This window comes from Canis aureus, chromosome 24, assembly GCF_053574225.1.
Source record: "Canis aureus isolate CA01 chromosome 24, VMU_Caureus_v.1.0, whole genome shotgun sequence".
NCBI lineage: Eukaryota > Metazoa > Chordata > Mammalia > Carnivora > Canidae > Canis > Canis aureus.
In genome coordinates, this window is record NC_135634.1 from 7787361 (window position 1) to 7805539 (window position 18179).

Sequence of the window (18179 nt, forward strand, 5' to 3'; positions counted from 1 at the left end):
TTGAGAGATATTTACTCACCTTTTCATTCTGTTTTATAGCAAATGTTCTGTTTAAATTTTCTTTTGTTGTGGGTCATTTGGCAATTTTCATTTCTTAATAAATCATTCATTTCTTGAACATATTCAAATTTGTTTTCATAGATCTATGTATGGAGAGTTCTGCATGGTCAAGACCAATCAGATGTACCCTCTCTATAGACTACTTAATCTTTTAAGAGAGAATGTTAGAATATTGTGTTTTAATATCAAATATTATTTTAGTTTGTATTACGGTACTCCTATATTATTTCTATAAGCTTCCACATAAATGGGTAAAAATGGAAGGAATATCAAACTGTAGGCTTGCTTTATTTTACACAGTGCCATATAATTTGAATCTAAGATTCAAAGAATTTTAAAGATGGAAAAATGATTAGAGATAATTAGTCCAACCCTTTCATTCTAAAAGGGAGGAAATGGAAACCCTAACTAGGTGACTTGCTTAGACTTAACCATTACGCGTGAGTGATTAGTAGTAGGCCAAGACGCCAGTTTGCCTGCCTCCTGCATTGTAATCCAGTGTTCTTGCTCAATTTCCCCTTTATGCTTAATGGGGAAGTACTTGAATGTTGAATATAGTGCAGATTCTTCCAGTCTACTACTTTCAGTCAGCGTTCCAAAGGGAGATGATCCTATAAGAAAATGAGTGTGCACTTAGAAATTCAGAATTAAGCTTTGTGGTGAAGGTATTTCTTCAGGATCCATTGGTAAAGCTGACTTGCCCATTGGGAGCCCAGCAGAAAAAAAAGATGTGTTGATCCTTGGCCTTCATTATTATCCTCATCATTACTCTCTCCCATTGGAGATTTTTTCCAAAGATCTTCAGAGTCCTCAGATGAACTCCAATGAGTCTCTGTACTTACAAAACAGCATGAAAGTTATTATCATTTGATGACAAAATTTTGCTTAGAATTAAATGTTGGATGTATACTTCTGCTGTCCTGGTGAAGCCTGAAAAGCTTGAAGTGAAGCTGACTGTAAGAGTAGTGTCTTCAGGCATACAGGGTCCATGGACTGGCCTTATCCATTTGCCAATTGCTTTGTAAGTCACCTATAACGATGCAAAATTGAACCAAAGAGTTTCAAAGCATCAATGAGGCTAGTTTAAAAAATAAACAGTAAAGAATAAGGAGAATGATTGAAGGGATGATTCTTTGTCAGATATTAATGCAGTACTTCTTTATTTTTAAAAATATTGTTTCCAAAAAAATAAAAATAAAAATAAATAAAAATATTCTTTCCAAAGAAACCCATCTCTTTCCATGCCTACTAAAATCAAGAACTCTCTTAGCTTGTAAGATTCTTCCCACATTCTCTGTGTTTTTTTCAGAACATCAGCCTAGACATTGCTGAAGTGCATAGTGGCACAACCTGCTAGGATGCCCAGACCTTAGAAGGATTAAACAGAAGCCAACCACAGAAATGCATTTGAGGAGAGTGGGTGTCCCTAGAGAGTGGACAACAGCTGAAATCCCAGTGAAAAGCATGGAATCTCAACTGATAGTCCACTTCTGGCAAATAAGAAAGGAAATGGGGAAAAGTATAACAAACAGGGTAGAAATAGTCTTTGCTTGCTGTCATGTCTATGCCTATGTCGTATTTATGCCTGGAAAATGGTGCTTATTTCCATTGCCAGGAACTAGCTCTGTTAGGTAGGAAATTTTCTAAATGTAATTTAGAAAGCTGTGATTGTTCATTAACATATGTTATTTCTAATAAATTCTAATGTCATATCAATTATATAATAAATCTTGCTTTGTTCCAATATTCAGAAGAATTCAAATATTTCAAGTCAGAGATATTGCCATGAAATAGAGCCAAAGATATTATAGAGGTAAGACTAGTAAATTAAATAGCTTCTCTTTTTAAAAAACCTTGTTAAACATTAAATACTTTTGAGGTGATTTTAATACTCAAAGCAGCTGGACTGGGGGAAGCATGGCTAGAAAGAAATGCAAAATTTCTAGAAGTTGTGAAGAAAATGAAGCACATTCTTCCTTGAGCTGGTGACACAATGTTCTGTTGATGTTTTGGGTTGAGGTTGGAAGTTTTCACCTCCTGCACAATCCCATATTGAGCATAGTCTACGGATGCTCTCTGCCAGAGGACTCAAGTGTTTTGTATGGATCTAGAAGAGGATGAGTGCACAGGGCAGTTCATGACTCCATTTTACCACCCTGTGAGGATAGTTGAAAAGACAAAGTTGAAATTATTTTGTTAGAGAGTCTAGTTCTCTTTTAATGTAGGCAGTTGATTTTAACCAATCCTCATAAGAGGTCCCCTTTTGTAAGGTACGGCTCTTCTCCAACACTGAGAAGGTAGGAAGCCAAGCATTCTGGGTGGGTGCTGCAGATGGTGAGCCAGTGACAAGTCCTTCTTTGTTAACAGAAATGAGTGAGTTTGGGAATAGGAGATAAAGCCTGATGGCTGCGAAAGTTTGTGACCTTGCCCTTTTGGTTGGAAATGCATTTAGCATCCTAATTATAATTCTCTTGAGACATTATTCAGATCAGGCAAGATGTCCCCATTCCATACATTAGCCTCTGTGCTACCAATAAGCCTTTTGAAGAAGAGGGTGTATAGCACCTGCTGTTCTCCATCTGCTCTGCTTCTACTTCCATTTATTTGACTATTAGCATCTTCCATGACACCAATAAAATGGAGGTAGTAGATTATCTTAGAAGATTTCCAATAAATCACCCAATAGCTACCTCACCTAGTCATATATCACAAGCATATTTCTACAATGGAGAGGCATACATAGCTATTGATTTTTATTAAGCTTGCATTAAGCACTTAGGAGAAGACAGCAATAAATTAGTAATCACCTCAGTGTTTTCAAGTTCAACTGGAGTGGCATTAGAGGAATTTTGAGATGCTATATCAAATATACACTACATGGTGAAGGACACAGAGAGCAAGGAAGACAGGAGAAAGGAGACTAGATCAGAAAAATGGGGGGAAGATTAAACTAAGGAGGATATGCTGAGAAAAACTGTGGGTCCCAAGGTTGACATTTGTGTACAACATAAAGAGAAGCTGAAATTATGGAGTGTCTTCCTTTCTTTGTAAGGTATTTGCACTTCCAGCTAAGACTGGTAAATAGGAATAGCTATATCTTATTCCCAGATGGATATTATGTGTGCTGACCTGGCATGTTCTGAAACAAATTTGACAGTATTTAGCCAGGCAGGTACTATGCTTACTTCCACTGCCCAAGCTCTGATACCTAGAGTGGAGAAAAACATACCATTGTGTGCCAGAGCTTTTTTCTAGCAACAGAAGAGAAAAGGTAGTAGAAAAATCTGCCTCTTCCATCCTCTGTCCCATAGAATCTATAATTCACCAGCATAATTTGTAACTGAACAAAAACATTGTGATGCATAATGGGAAGGAGAAAAAATTGCAACCTCTTTGTTCTCATTTTCTAATTTAAGGGTCATTCTCTTTATTCTTTGACTCATAGGGTGATGGTTAAGATTCCGGCACAACAGTGTTTGAGTTTGCACTGTGGTTCCATGCCACACTAGCTGGGTGACCTTGAGTAAGTTGACATTTCTGTGCCCTCATATTGTTGTGCAGTCAATCTCTAGAAATATTTCATCTTGGAAAACTCTGTATCCATTAAGTAACAACTCTCCTTTTCCTTTCCTTCCCAGCTCCTTGCAACCATCTGTCACTATGGATTTGACTATTCTTAGTACCTCCTATGAGTGGAATTGTACAGTGCTTGTCTTTTTGTTTCTGGCTTATTTCACTTGACATGACGTCCCCATATTGTAGCATGTGTCTCACCATTTCTTTCATTCTTAAAGCTGAATATATATACCATATTTTGATTATCCATTTGCCTGTCAATGGACTTGGACTACTTCTACCTACTTCTTTAAAGTAGTCAGAATCTTAAACAAAGAAATGACTACATTTGCCCTTGGAGTGAAGTTTATTTTGTGCTCTTTTTAACTTAAAATTCAGCCTATTACCTAGAGATAAATGATGTGATCATGGCTATGTGATCCCAACCCATTTTGTGTTTCTCCTCATTGTACTGGTTGCACAACAACATGAACGTACTTACACTACTGAACTTACACTTAGCAATAGTTAAGATGGTCAATTTTGTGTTATATATAATTTACCACAATTAAGATTAAAAGCAATAAGAATAATGCAAATTCTGTGAGAATAGAGTAAGATTAAGGGACATTTATTTCACTGTAGATTTAATTACTTTTTCCCATGATTTTGCTCTGTAAGAAGAACTGCCACCTGCCATTGGGGCAGTTGAGGCAATGATCCAGCAGACTCCAGATGCAAGCAGTCCCACAGAGCTCCAGGTGACAGCTTGGGCAGTAATGCAGAAATAGCAAGGCTCACTTAAGCTCAGAGACAAAGACCCACCAGGGAATATATGTAGTCTGTGTGCTTTTAAAAATACCTGCCACTACAAAGGTCATAATTTCCACCTGAAATGACACTTTTGAATAGGATTTTTCACAATTATGATTAAAATGTTTCTACCCATTGTTGCTTAGAAAAATGCTCTCACAATACTGAAAAATGCCAAAATAAAAACAAAAGCAAAAGTGCAAAAAGCCAGACAGTACTGGGCATGCATTCCATTTCTGTTGGCATCCTATCTTCATGATGCTTGAAGCCTTTTTTCCCCCTGACTTTTAACCACCAGCTGCATTACAGAGCTCTCAGGCTTTCTGTGATGGGGAGATAATGACCATGAACATAGCCTAGATAGGAAGGCAGTGTGGTAACAGGACTTACCAGCAGACTTGAAGGGGACCTGGGTGATGGAGAACACCCCACTACTCATCTGAGTTAGAATAAGCAAATTCAAAAACCCTGCATCTTTAGCCTTTGTAGCCAGAACGTAAGAAGTTATTCTATATGTGTTGTTGAAAATGATTTTAATTGTCTAAAATTATATGGAAATCCATATAAGGAGATGTTGTACTTTCTTGATTCAGCTCTTATACTGTAAACAAGTGTCCTTCCTCTTCACTATTTAGTACCGAATTGTCACATTTTGTACTTTAATTGCTGATTGTTTTTTATTTTAAGATTTTTACTTATTTATTTATTTGAGAGAGATAGAGCATGAGCAGGGGGAGGGGCAGAGAGAGAGGATGAGCAGGGAGCCCATCTGATGTGGAGCTTGATCCCAGGACCTGGAGATGATGACTGGAGCCAAAGGCAGACGCCCAACTGACTGAGCTACCCAGGTGCCCCTAACTGCTGATTTTACTGTTTAAAATGGCCATTATGTGTAGTGCTAAAGTGTTGTCTATTGTTCCTAAGTTCAAGAAGACTGTGATGTACCTTTCAGAGAAAATAGGTGTGTTAGGTAAACTCAATCATGAGTGTTAATTCTGTTATCTATGAATTCAAGTTAATGAGTCAAAAATATAGATGAAATAAGTGTCTTTAAATAGAAAACACATGCAAGAAAGATTACGTATTGATGAAAATATTCTGACCAGTGGCTGACAAGAGCCTAAAGTCATATTTTCTCTAGGAGCAAATGCTCAGTATTGGCTAATTCAGTGTTAACAGCTACTTTATGGAGCATAACTACCACAAATAATGAGAACTATTATTTATCAACTTAGTTGATTGCATAACTCACATCTTTGTATTTATCATTAATTCAATGGATATTTGTTATGCACACAGAGTTATGGGACTGGAAGGCTGTCAAATTACTTAACAACACTTGTATTAAATTTCTAAATCCATTGAGTTAGATCCAGGTCAATCAAATGCCTTATAAGGAAGACCATATTTAGATAAGTATCAGAATGTGGAAATTACAGAGTTCTCAACAATTCTCAGAGCAGAGTTCATGTCTTCTCTGCCCTCTGTGGTAGTATTCTGAGCAGTGTGAACACAGTGAACATTTGCTACCTTCTTCAGGCGGGCTGCATGAGCACCCTTGCATGTGGAGAGGGGGAAGGCAGGATGAAGAGGTGGGGCTGTCTTCTGCATGTTCGCAATCCACTCTCTTCCTGACAGAGCTAGGAACCCTCCTCACAGCACAGATGATCACACAAAAAGCATGGATGGAAGTAAACTCACTGAGATGGTGGTTCTCAGCTTACTTACTGTCCTACCCCACTCAAGTGATATAACTCGCCCATCAGTAACAGTTGCTCCTATAGGCACTAATGCCTAAGAAGGAGGTAGGATTGTGTGCAGTGGTGGTGGGGTCGGGGGAAGTTGTCAGAATTTCTTTGAGGGAAACGTAACTTGAAAAAGTCCCAGAGGTGATTTTGACATACTTCCTCCCCTCAGCAGAGTGTGACATTTCCTTCTCACATTTCTCTCTGGTGAGAGAACATGCCTTGTTATTTCACAAAATGTCCAGTTCTAACTCAGTGCCCACATTTGGTGTTTTGCTAGTGCTGGATCTTACTTTATTGTTTAGAATGACTTGTTCTTAGTCATGCCTTTAGGAAGCTTAAGGGGCATATTTTAGATTCTCTCTCGGGATCACTACCTTGTCCCAAGTCACCACTCTTGCCTTGTAAACATCAGAAATACTCATTCTTGCATAAGATCATTGTACCATTTCTGCTTATGGTCCGTGATTTCTTCTGTTAGTATCTCTCTCTTTAAGTTGAATAACAGAACAGCATGTTACTTTGATCTTCCTTATTTGTGGCAAAACACATCCTTTTTGGACTCTTGCCTTTAAAAAAAAGACTTCCGTAAGATATAATATAGATAAGAAAAGATTTATGTCAGCAGATAATCCCAGTTCATTCTTTGTTCTCTTTGAATCTGCTTCTTATCAAGATGTCCTTTGTAGTACCATACCTCCTTTATCTGTATTTCAGGGGCCATTGAGACATTTTTCCCACTATCTATGAAAAACATCTCATTATTATTTATTTCAGTTCCAAAAAAACCAATGATCATCAGCCTCTTTTGCATATTACTGCTCATTGATAATGCTAGCTCAAACTAATTAAAGATGAAAGTTTGCTTATGATTCAAGAGGTCTACAGCGAAAATGAAATAGAATCTTCCTATTAATAAATAGCACTTAGAGTAATAGAAAAATCCAAGGGAGAAAAAGGATAAAAGTTTTAACCAAGATTTATGGGGAAAATTGAACCACTGAGCTGGTATGATTTCCTTATCCATATAGCAAATAAAGGTTAATGGTATTTTGGTTCCCTTTATGAAATATTGTCTGTCATGAGTTCTAAAAGTATAGAGTAGAAAATAATAGTCTTTATCCTATAGCTTGGTACCCAATTGGACCAAAGATTTATTAAGAGACAACAACTCCAAAAAAAAAAAAAAAAAAAAAAAAAAAAGAGAGACAACAACCTTAGGCAAGATGACTATTTACACAATGATAGTGCTCTCTCATGGTGTCATGTTGGGGCACATATTTGATGTCATGTTTTGGTTCAGAATCTTATTAATCTACAGTATTTATCATGAAATATTTATTTCTGGCCTAGTTTATTTCTTATCAAAACCCCCTTGAATTCTATGAGCTAATGCAAGATGTGTGTACTACCTTTTAAGTCTCCCTTAAGGATGTAGTGCCAAAATTATTTTTAATGTTAGCATGGATATCTATGATGAAAAATAATTTTTAGAATCGTTTATCCTCTTGCTTACTTACGAGGCATTCCCTTGGCCTACACCCAAAATATTTTTGAAACAATTAGTTCGGAAAATCCTTAAGTCCCACATATCACCCTTAACTCTACACACAAATGAAATTTATCATTAGTCCAAATAAGTTTTTTCCTTGAAATATAACACAATACATAATGAAGCAAACCACCAAATCGTTATATAAGGGAATCCAATTACATTGCTATTATAAGTTACTTCATTTAGAAGACAGTTCCTGATATTTTGAGAGCTGAAATTTTTATGCTGTGATTCCCCGCTCTAATATCAGAGCAAAAGAACTACACAGCTTGTTTCTAAAGCAAACTATGATTATAAACATATGTGCAAAATACTGCAAGAGGAGATGTACAATTGATTATAAAGGTGCTATCCACCCTCTAGCTACATATAATTTACTATTCTTATAATTCTTTAATACTTATTCAGTTTATGAGAACATAGAATTTTCTGTATTAGATTCTGTATTATCAAGCCTACTATTGATTTTGATTGCGTGATCACAAAGATCTGTCACTTGGTTATTCCAGTTTAATACTTTTACTCACAACTTGAAAAAGACATATAACGACTCACTAATCTTTGGATGCCACAAAGGAGGGAAATATAATAAAGATAAAAGATTATAGAATCATGATTCACAAATATCTTAATGTGTTGGAATAATGGGCCTTAACCCAACAAGATGGAATTTAATAGTATAAAAATAAAAGCATAAAAGCCATCAGTGGCCCTCTGTTACTGTAAAAGATAATCAGATATTAGACACTGTGATTGTTCAGGTTCTCCAAGAAGTCTACATCATAATGACATTAATTTTGCAAGAATTGTATTGAGGAGAAGGCCTGTGAGAAAATGGGGAGGAAGCTGGGAAAGGATGGCAGATTCATCCAACTGTGATGCAAATGTGACTCCTAGTAAAGGACAGAAAGGAAGGCAATTGGCTGAAAGCGTTCATGACCTCCATGAAGTCTAATTAAAGTTCATCGAGGCCACTGGGGTGTTCTTGAGCCAAAATTGTCCTTTTGGAAAAAGCCCTACTGCTTTCAGGAACAAGCTGACTTAGCACACCTGCTTTAATCAGTCATTAGCTAGGAAAGACCCATGGGAAGCATGGCCTCAGGACAAATGATGCAACGCATTTCAGAACGTGGCAGCTGGGGCCTATGGTCAGTTAATGTCCTTATAGTTGGAAGTCCACAGCGTACATTCTCAAAGCATTCTCAAGACAAGTGCTTACATAATTTGGGTTTTCAATATTCCATCCCATCCAGGTGTTGCTTAGAAAATATTACAAAAACATTTCTTAAATTAGTAATTGAAAAACAAACACACCAGGGATTCTAAAAATGTAATCCTACCTTTGAATTTCTAGTTTCAGAACAGTAACTACTTGCAGAAAAGATGTTTAAGAAAATAGAATTAGGGACACCTGGATGGCTCAGTTGGCTAAGTGTCTGACTCTTGATTTTGGCTCAGGTAATAATCTGAAGGTCTTGCGATCAAGCCGGGAGATGGGCTCTTCGCTCAAAGGGGAGTCTGCTGGAGAGACTCTCTCTCCCTCTCCCTCTGCCCCTCCACCACCCACCTCGTTTGCAGTCGAACTCTCTCTCTAAAATAAATAAATGAATCTTTTTTAAAAAAGAGAAGAAAATAGAATTAGATCTAGTCTTTGATATGTGTATGTGTGTGCACACATGCATGTATTTATAGAATGATGACTTTTTACACATTTGCTGTATTTTAAGCATCCACAGCCATCATTCTCCTTTTGATGCTTAAACTGTTAACTTTTGCCAGTGGGAACCTTTTAAGGTTGCCTATGGGTCATTTTGACATACTATATTAATCTTTTTTTTTTAACTTGTGGATCTTTTCTTTTTAGATCAACTTTATTAAAGTATTATTGATATATACTGAAATGTACCCACTTTAAATTTAAAACTTGATGAGATTGACAAATATATCCCCCATGCAATCACCAACACAAACAAGAATAGCCATCCTAAAATTTGCCTTGTGCCACTTTGCAATTATTGCCCACACAGTTGCAGCCACAATCAATGATCTGCTTTCTTCCACTGTAATTCATTATACTTATTCGTGAATTGTATACAAGTAAAACCGTATAGAATGTGCCCTTCTGTTAGTTCTGGCTTTTTTTCACTCACATAATATTCTGGAGACTCCACTGTGTTTTTCCGTCTATCAGAAGTCCATTTCTTTTTACTTTTTTGACAAGTATTTCCTTCTGTGGATGTACTACAACTTGTTTATCCATTCACCTCTCAATGGACTTTGGAGTTTCTAGTTTGAGACTAATATGAATAAATCTGCTATGAATATTCACATAAAAGTCCTTGCAAAGACAATGTTTTCATCTCTCTTGGAATACCAAGGAATGGAACTGCTGAGTTAAATGGTTAAGTGTCTAAGAAAACTACCAGAGTACTCTCTAGAGTGCTTATGCTGTTTTACAACCTCTCCAGCAATGTGTAAGGGTTTTAATTGCAGCACATCATGACTAATACTTGTGTACAGTAGTATTTCATTGTGATTTTAATTTACATTATCCTGGTAATAATGATATTGAGCATCTTTTAATGTGCTTAGTGAGTGAGTGTGTACCTTCTTTTGCAAAGTGCTTATTCAAATCATTTGTCCATTTTAAATTGGAATCTTGTCTTTTTAATTAATGAGATGAGCAGTTCTTTATATATTCTGGATATTAATCTTTGGATATATATATCGTAAATAGTTTTCCACCTGAGGAATTGCTTTTTATTTTCTTAACAATGTGTGTTTCAAAGAATAGAGGAACTTACTTTTGATGATGAAACTTAACTAATTTTCATACAGTTTGTTTCTGTATCCTAAGGATCCTTTTCCCACCCTCAAAATCCTGATGATTTTATTTTATCTTGCCTTCTAAGAAGTTTTATAGCTTTTGCTGTTTTTTAAATCAATTCTGTGAATATATAAAGTAATTGCAAGGTGAATTTTTTTTCCATATGGATATCAAATTGTTCCAGGATGAATATTATTGCTAATTGTTACAACAGGACAGACTTGAAGCTGACTGTAAAGCTGGTGAGGAATATCCTCTCTCTTCCTCAAAGGAGAGTCAGTAAAAATCAGAGGAGTTATCTTTAGTCTGCTTTCTAGTACTTGGCCTGTAACTCCCTCCTAAATCCTCCTCAATAACAGGCAGTAAAGGGGAGAACCATTTTTTTGCCTGTTTGGTCATACAATTTGGTCAACAATTTGCTGTATTTATCACTAAAATGGTCCAAATATATGAAGGGTCTGAGCTTTTAAACCCTTCTTGGAGAGTTTCAAGTACGTCAACAGGAGACATGATTCCTATGTCAGAGACAAAGAACTTTATTACTCATGGTAGGAGCAAATGTCAGAGTGTCCGTATTTGCACAACCTCCCTGGGCCCCCATTTTTATGGGGCAGTATCTGTACATGCAGTACAGTGTAGTAAAGGAGGGGAGTACTGAGCTTACGGAACCAGAATATTTTATAATGGAGAGTAAGTTTGTCTGCCCTTTGCTCCTGAGAGAGACAGTATCTCTATCTTCCAAGGCTGTTTGCTAGATAAACATCTGTGAAAAAAACAACAAGAAAAAAAAAAAAAAGCCCAGAATAAATGTAGGTGGTACCTCTGGTTGCAAGGTATCTAGAAACATGAGCAACCAATGGAGAGTTGTCCCTACTTGTTCTTTTATGGCCTCATGGAATTTCTTCCTATGCATCTTGGTTTAGTATTTTGCAACAGACTCAAGGAGACCCGATGCAGATTTCTGTAGCTTCTTGTCTGCATAATACCCTTCTCTCTGATTCTCTGTTCTGAAAATTCCAGTCATTTCAGCTTCCCTGAGTTCTTATCTTTGTCTTCTCCATTTAATATGCTTGTTGTGTTTTGCTGGGGTTCTCCTCCTTTGTGCCTCAATTCAGAAAGTATTCCCCAACAGAACGCCGAGGAAACTGTAGGGCTCACCTTATCTCTTGAACTTCTCTTGGGGATCACAGGCCTCTGTTATCTCTTTTATAATGTCTGAAACAATTATTCTGTGCATTTTGTCTGAGGTAGTCATTAAAAATAATTAGGCAGGGGATCCCTGGGTGGCGCAGCGGTTTGGCGTCTGCCTTTGGCCCAGGGCGCGATCCTGGAGACCCGGGATCGAATCCCATGTCGGGCTCTCGGTGCATGGAGCCTGCTTCTCCCTCTGCCTATGTCTCTGCCTCTCTCTCTCTCTCTCTCTCTGTGTGACTATCATAAATAAATAAAAATTAAAAAAAATAATTAGGCAAAAAATAATAATAAAGATAAAAATAATTAGGCTTTAAGTTGCATATACATAAAACTGAAATTAATCACAGACCTAAAATGGAACAGAATAAGAGAATGCTTATACTGAAGCATAAGACACTTCTGAGGCAGAGATACAGTCTGAGAGTCCTTTTCAGGGAGGCTATCTGGGTCTGTCTGCACTGAGGCCAGTCAGGTGAGGGGGGAAAGCATTAGAGATGCCCGGAGGCTATTCCCTCCCCCTTCTTTGAGAAGGCAATTCATCCAAACCTTTGGGAAAATGTCAGATTGATTTTTTTGATGTTGTGAAGTACTTCATAGTAAATATTTTAGTCCTAAACAGAAGTATCTCTTTCTCCATTATTAAATCAGAGCTTCCATCTCATATTGGTTATAAAGAGCGGTAGCTTACTGCTATTCATGGCACTGGAGCTGTTTCCTGGGCTAGACACATTGGCTCACAAACCATAAGGCACAGGTTTGGGCGGAGGCTTAATTGGGGAAAAACGGTTTCCAGCATACCCTCACTTTTTTACCTTAGGATTGAATTAGTAGAATGGGAAAAAAATGAGGGAAGAATCTGTCACTCATTTTACCAAATCTTTTTCCAAAACACCGCCAGCACAGTGAGGGTACCTCCGCTCATGTCTCATCTTTCATGTTTCATCCTCCTTCCCATTTTATTTCCAGCCTGATAATTGTCCATCATTTCGACTCTTCATTTCATAATCTTATAAAACCAATTGATAACTGTCCATCATTTCGACTCTTCATTTCATAATCTTATAAAACCAATCTTATAAAACCAATTTACCAATGTAAAACCCAGTTTTACATATATATGCATATCTATCTATCTATATACATATCTATCTATCTATCTATCTATCTATCTATCTATCAATAGATAGATAGATACCAAGAATGGACTGAAGCTGCTTTCCAAATGTTTTCTTTATTCAATAGATGACTGGATTTTTCAGGCCATGCTAATAATCTATTTCACCAGCACATATTTAACAAAACACTTAATGTGTCCTTTTAGTGTTATTATTGTTTAATGTCAAAAAAATCAGTAGATATTTTTAAAGTCATCTCATTTGGAACTATGATATATTATGATTGTGAGTAGGGCTCAATAACATGACCAAAAGAAAATCCAGGAGTAGCTTCTCATCCTCTGACCTTAGACACCCTCTTCACCTCTGCCATAATTACTTTCCTAAAAAACAAAGCTATGCCAGTCACGGCTTGAAGATTTCTGATGGCTTCCTGTGGCCTAATATAATATTGAAACATTTAGGGCACACGAGGCCCATTACAATCTGAGCCCAGTTTTAACACCTTTTAGGTTTCAACCACTCTGAGATCACCTTACACCATAACCAGGTCACAAGGCCTTGTCACGATTTGGTGCCTTTGCTTGAGCCATTTCATCTGCCTAAAAAGCCCTCTCTGAACAACTCTGACTACTCTGGCCAATGCTATTTGCTCAATCTTCCTCACTCATTTCTTACTTCTGAGCAGCTAAAATGCATCAGCAAACACATCACTGGCAAATCCTGTGCTTTACCTATCAGAGAGCATGAAAGACTCAGGTTAATAGAATTCTTCAACCTGGTTGCCTTAATCTTGTCTCTTGTTGATTCATAATACACCCTCACCTCTTTCCAATAGTTGCCACCCTAAACATCCCTACAAATCCCCTGTTATGATTACATATGTAACTCAAATTCCCCTGGACCCCACCAGACCAAGGCAGGAAGAGAAGATACTTACTGATTGTATGTTCTTGAGCAGAGCTGCTCAGTACAGCTCTCTGCAATGATGGAAATGTGTCTCTACTGTCTTATATGATGGCCACTTACAACACATGGCTATTGAGTATTTGATATGTGATGGAAGAAATGAATTTTTAAATTGCATTTTAATTAATTTAAATACTTGCATGTAGCTAGGGGCTACCATATAGGACAATGCAGTTCTACAATCCTCATAGGCTTGGAAACCAACTCATAGGACTGTTATTCTAGAGATTAGGCCTTTAATAGTAAAAGAAAAGTATTTTTTAAATGTACAACTGGTCATAAAAATTAAGGTGCTATTAGGGTCATATGATTGCAAGAATTTTTTTTTCTTTTTCCATCCTTCAGGACTTAATTATCTACAATTTGGCCTATGTTATTTTGTATTAGTTTTCATACTGCTTTTTAAATGTTCTACAGCGTTCCCTCTGTATGTAAATTCTGCCACTCTGGAATAATATTCCTAATTTTCTATTTTGTTTATTATTTCTTTTTTAAAAGATTTATTTATTTATTTATTCATGAGAGAGAGAGAGGCAGAGACACAGGCAGAGGGAGAAGCAGGCTCCACGAAGGGAGCCCGACGTGGGATTCAATCCTGGGTCTCCAGGATCACGCCCTGGGCCGAAGGGGGCTAAACCGCTAAGCTGCCCGGTGCTGCCCTGTTCATTATTTCTTTATAACTTTATGAATGTGCTGCATATAGACAACATGTATTAGATGATGTTGAGCTAGTAATTGGGCTAGTCAACGAAGTACTAGACAAGAAAGATTGCTTTTATGGAATATATGAAAACATAGAATCATCTCTAAATTCAGTTAGCATTCATGATGGTTATAACAGGGAAGGCAATACAGTGTGGAAGTTAAAGCACAAATGGGATGCCAGATAGACCTTGGTTAAGTGGTTAACCAAGTGGTCTAACCTATCTAAATTTCAACTTCAGTTTCCTATACTGTAAAATAGTGAGGATAATAATAGTATGCAATCTCGTGATGTGCATGTAAAGCTATTAGGCTAGTGTCTGGCACAGGGCACGTGTTTAAATGTTAGTTGATATTGTTACTGTAATTATGATTATTCCATTATTCTATTATTAGTGTTCTCATTAGTGTAGAACTTCACAGCTGACAAAGCACTTTCAGAATGTAATCTCATCTGACCCTCTAAACAGCTTTCCAGGCAGGTAGATAGTCCCATTTTATAAAAGAAAAGTGATGTTTAGAGACTTTAAGCAACTTGTCCAAGCAACAAAAGGCAGAGCTGTCCACACCAAAGCCCACGCATAGGCCACTATGCTGTGCTGCTTTTGTTACTGGTAATCATCTTGCTGCCTTTATCGAGATGCTTATTTATTTCTTCATCTCCAAGTACTTAATCTTAATCTGGGTTTTAGCAAATATTCCTGCTTCCCAGGATGGTTGCCTCTCTTTCCAGCCTTATGCTACTATTGTGTTCTAAAGTTGTTTCTTCTGTGTTAGGTGAGTAAATGTTTTGTAATATGTGGTGATGCCTTGTGTAAGCATTGCAAATCAATTTTTTGAAAAAACTCTTATCCATATCCAAGAGCAAACACTTACGGTTTACTCCTGAAAAGCCAGGCCAGCATCTGAAGCTGGAGCTCAACAAATGTGTCTTTGTTTCAACTGATCTGAACATCAGATATAAAAGCTCTTAAGCATCTGCCAAGAGTCTTTGCCATATTGTATCTTACAAGTAAGAGACAAAGGGCTTTGGAATAATTAAACAAAGTACAATTTCTACATTTTATTTGCTCAGGACCCTGTCCTGTATTTTTTATGCCAGCAAAATGTAATTGAAAGTTAGCTGAAAGGTGGCTCACGTGAGATTTAGAGAATTAGACTCATAATCCATAATCAAAAAATGTCCCTACCAGTGCATATTAGGCAGTAATAAGACTTGAGTTCTCTTCTTAATTAGACAGAATACAATGATGTGGCTAAATAAATGCAGAACTTGATGACTACATTCATTTCACCATATCAGAACAAACATGATGATATGGCCAAATGAGCCATGGTATCCTTTACATTTAAAGGCAATATAAGTCTCTTCACTCTGTGTATTTATTTCCCATTTACACCTCTAGCCTGTCTGACTTGGAGTCACTGATGAACACTGAGCAAAGAATGCATATTCAAACACAACTGAGTTTCAGGAAAAGCAACAGGGTGAAGAAGCAAAGCATATCACAGGATGCTTGGGGCCCTCTGTGCATTTTAGTTTTCTGATTAATGAAATGTGAATTAAACTATTGCTTTATAGGGTTGTCTATATAAGCATGAACAATTCAATTTCTGTGTCTTTTTCTCTGCATGTAAAGCAAAATAGGTGAGGAAAGAATTCCCATAACAGAATCAAGTTCATAAGGGCTCTTCGACATTATGCCAGAACTGGCCTATCCTGAGAAACAGTCTAGTGGACCAGTACAGCTAAGGCCTCTTAAAACAGCAATATTCTAGGAAATTATACAATAAAGATTTTTCAGAAGACAGTCGCTTTATAGTTGGCTGTGTTCTTTCCAGAATATCACACAAGTATTGAGGATTTTTCCTTAGCATCCTGCCAAGAGATTCCACACACATACACATAGTGAGTAAATGCTGCTCTGAAGTTCCACTGAATGATTCTTACAGCTTTCAGATCAATTCAGGATAGAGATGATAAGGGAACATTGACCCCACATTGACAACATGTGGTCTCTGCTCCCAGCTGATTTCCTGAGCTGTCCTGGGCATCTTAACAACACACTTCCTGTTCCATCATTTGTGAAGTCCAGCTAAGAGTCATTTGAACTAATCCTGTCACAGCCATAATATGCATCCTATATGTTTGAAGATTTTTAAGAAATGCTTCCAAATAATGTGTTAAAGTAATGTGGAGTGTACTTGGCCTGTAAGTCAATCATGTGTGTACTCTGCACATTTACCTTGCTAAAGCCACACGGCTCTTGCAACATTGATTCACAGTGTTATTCTGGCTTTCAAAACAAAACAGAACTTTGAATTTGATTTGAAAATAATTGCACATGTTTCAATCAGTGAAGATTTTGGTAAATGCAGTAAATATTGAAAGGCAAAACTGGTGACATCTGACCTGAATATTTTGAAGACTTTATAATTGTGGGTTTTGTTTTGCCAATTGTGAGAGTTTTTTACTCTGGTGTTTCTTACCTATATCAAGCAATAATAATGTTAAAATCTATCTAATTGCTTTCCATTTCTTAAGATATAGCTATTTGTTTTAAATAAAATGCGGTACTACATTCTTTGTGAGTCAAAGACTTTTTTTATTTTTTATTTTTTACTGTAACCCAAACTGTGATGTTTTCTAGTCATTGAGAGGGGTAAACCCTTATTTTTTTCTGTGCCACATATACAAACACACAAGCTTAGAAAGTAGCCTGTGGAGTGATTAAGAGAATTTAAGTGCTGCCTGACAAAACTAATATGTCATGGAAAAGAAATATAGAAGTAGTGACTAGTCTGTGAAACTGCACCTAAAAATACTGTATATATTCATCTAAAGGTAGAAAAGGGACAGAGATTTTCAAGGATACAATTACAGTTGTTTTCTTCCTGGGCCAGTATGCAAAATAAAAAGAATTCTTGCATCTTGGTGAAAGATGGGATTTCCTAGAGCCCAGCATGATGTTCACCAGAGCTAAAGCTGTCTGGTTTAGCCTGGATTATTCTCTAAGGGGGCTAGACCAGAAACACTCTCTTATTGGACCAGGAATAACAACACCCTCCTCAGACTTGAGTGTCTCATTCAGGACATGAGCAAAGTGTGTGCCTTGAGAATATTTCTAATAATGCTGATTTTCATTGATCCATTTTATCCTCTTGCTTCTGCTTTGTGATAAATGATGTAAATTTATGAATTGGTTGGATACATAAGTGCCATCTGTCATTGTAAAAGAGAGCAAGGCTCAGCTGCAAAAATGGATAGAACTGGTACCCTTGGAATCCTCGACTTGTTCTAACAAACTAAGTCAGTAGAACAAGGGTAAAGGACAGCAAAACTCAAGTTCTGTCAAAACACATTGCTTACGGTAGAACAAATCCTGCAGCAATCATTCTGGTGGTGATGCTGGGCAAAGCAACCTCATAACCAAAGCCAGGGTATGCTTTTTGGTTCTGATTTTGGACGTGAATTTAAATTCAGCAAATTGTTCTAGCTTCTATAAGATTATCAAACATGGGGATTAAGTCTTCCTTTTCTTTTATATTTGTTAACAGTAGTTTATAAAGTGTAGTTCATAGAGGAAGCACTTAAGACATGCTATCCATTGCTTTTTCTGAGTGTTTTACTTTTTACAGCCTAT

At 37.0% G+C, this 18179-nt stretch overlaps 1 protein-coding gene across 17 annotated transcripts in view; it reads left to right on the plus strand.

Moving 5' to 3' along the window:
• The window catches only part of STARD13 (StAR related lipid transfer domain containing 13), a 514444-nt gene that overhangs the window by 230687 nt on the left and 265578 nt on the right, over window positions 1-18179 (plus strand). The gene's annotated exons all lie outside the window — the stretch shown is intronic.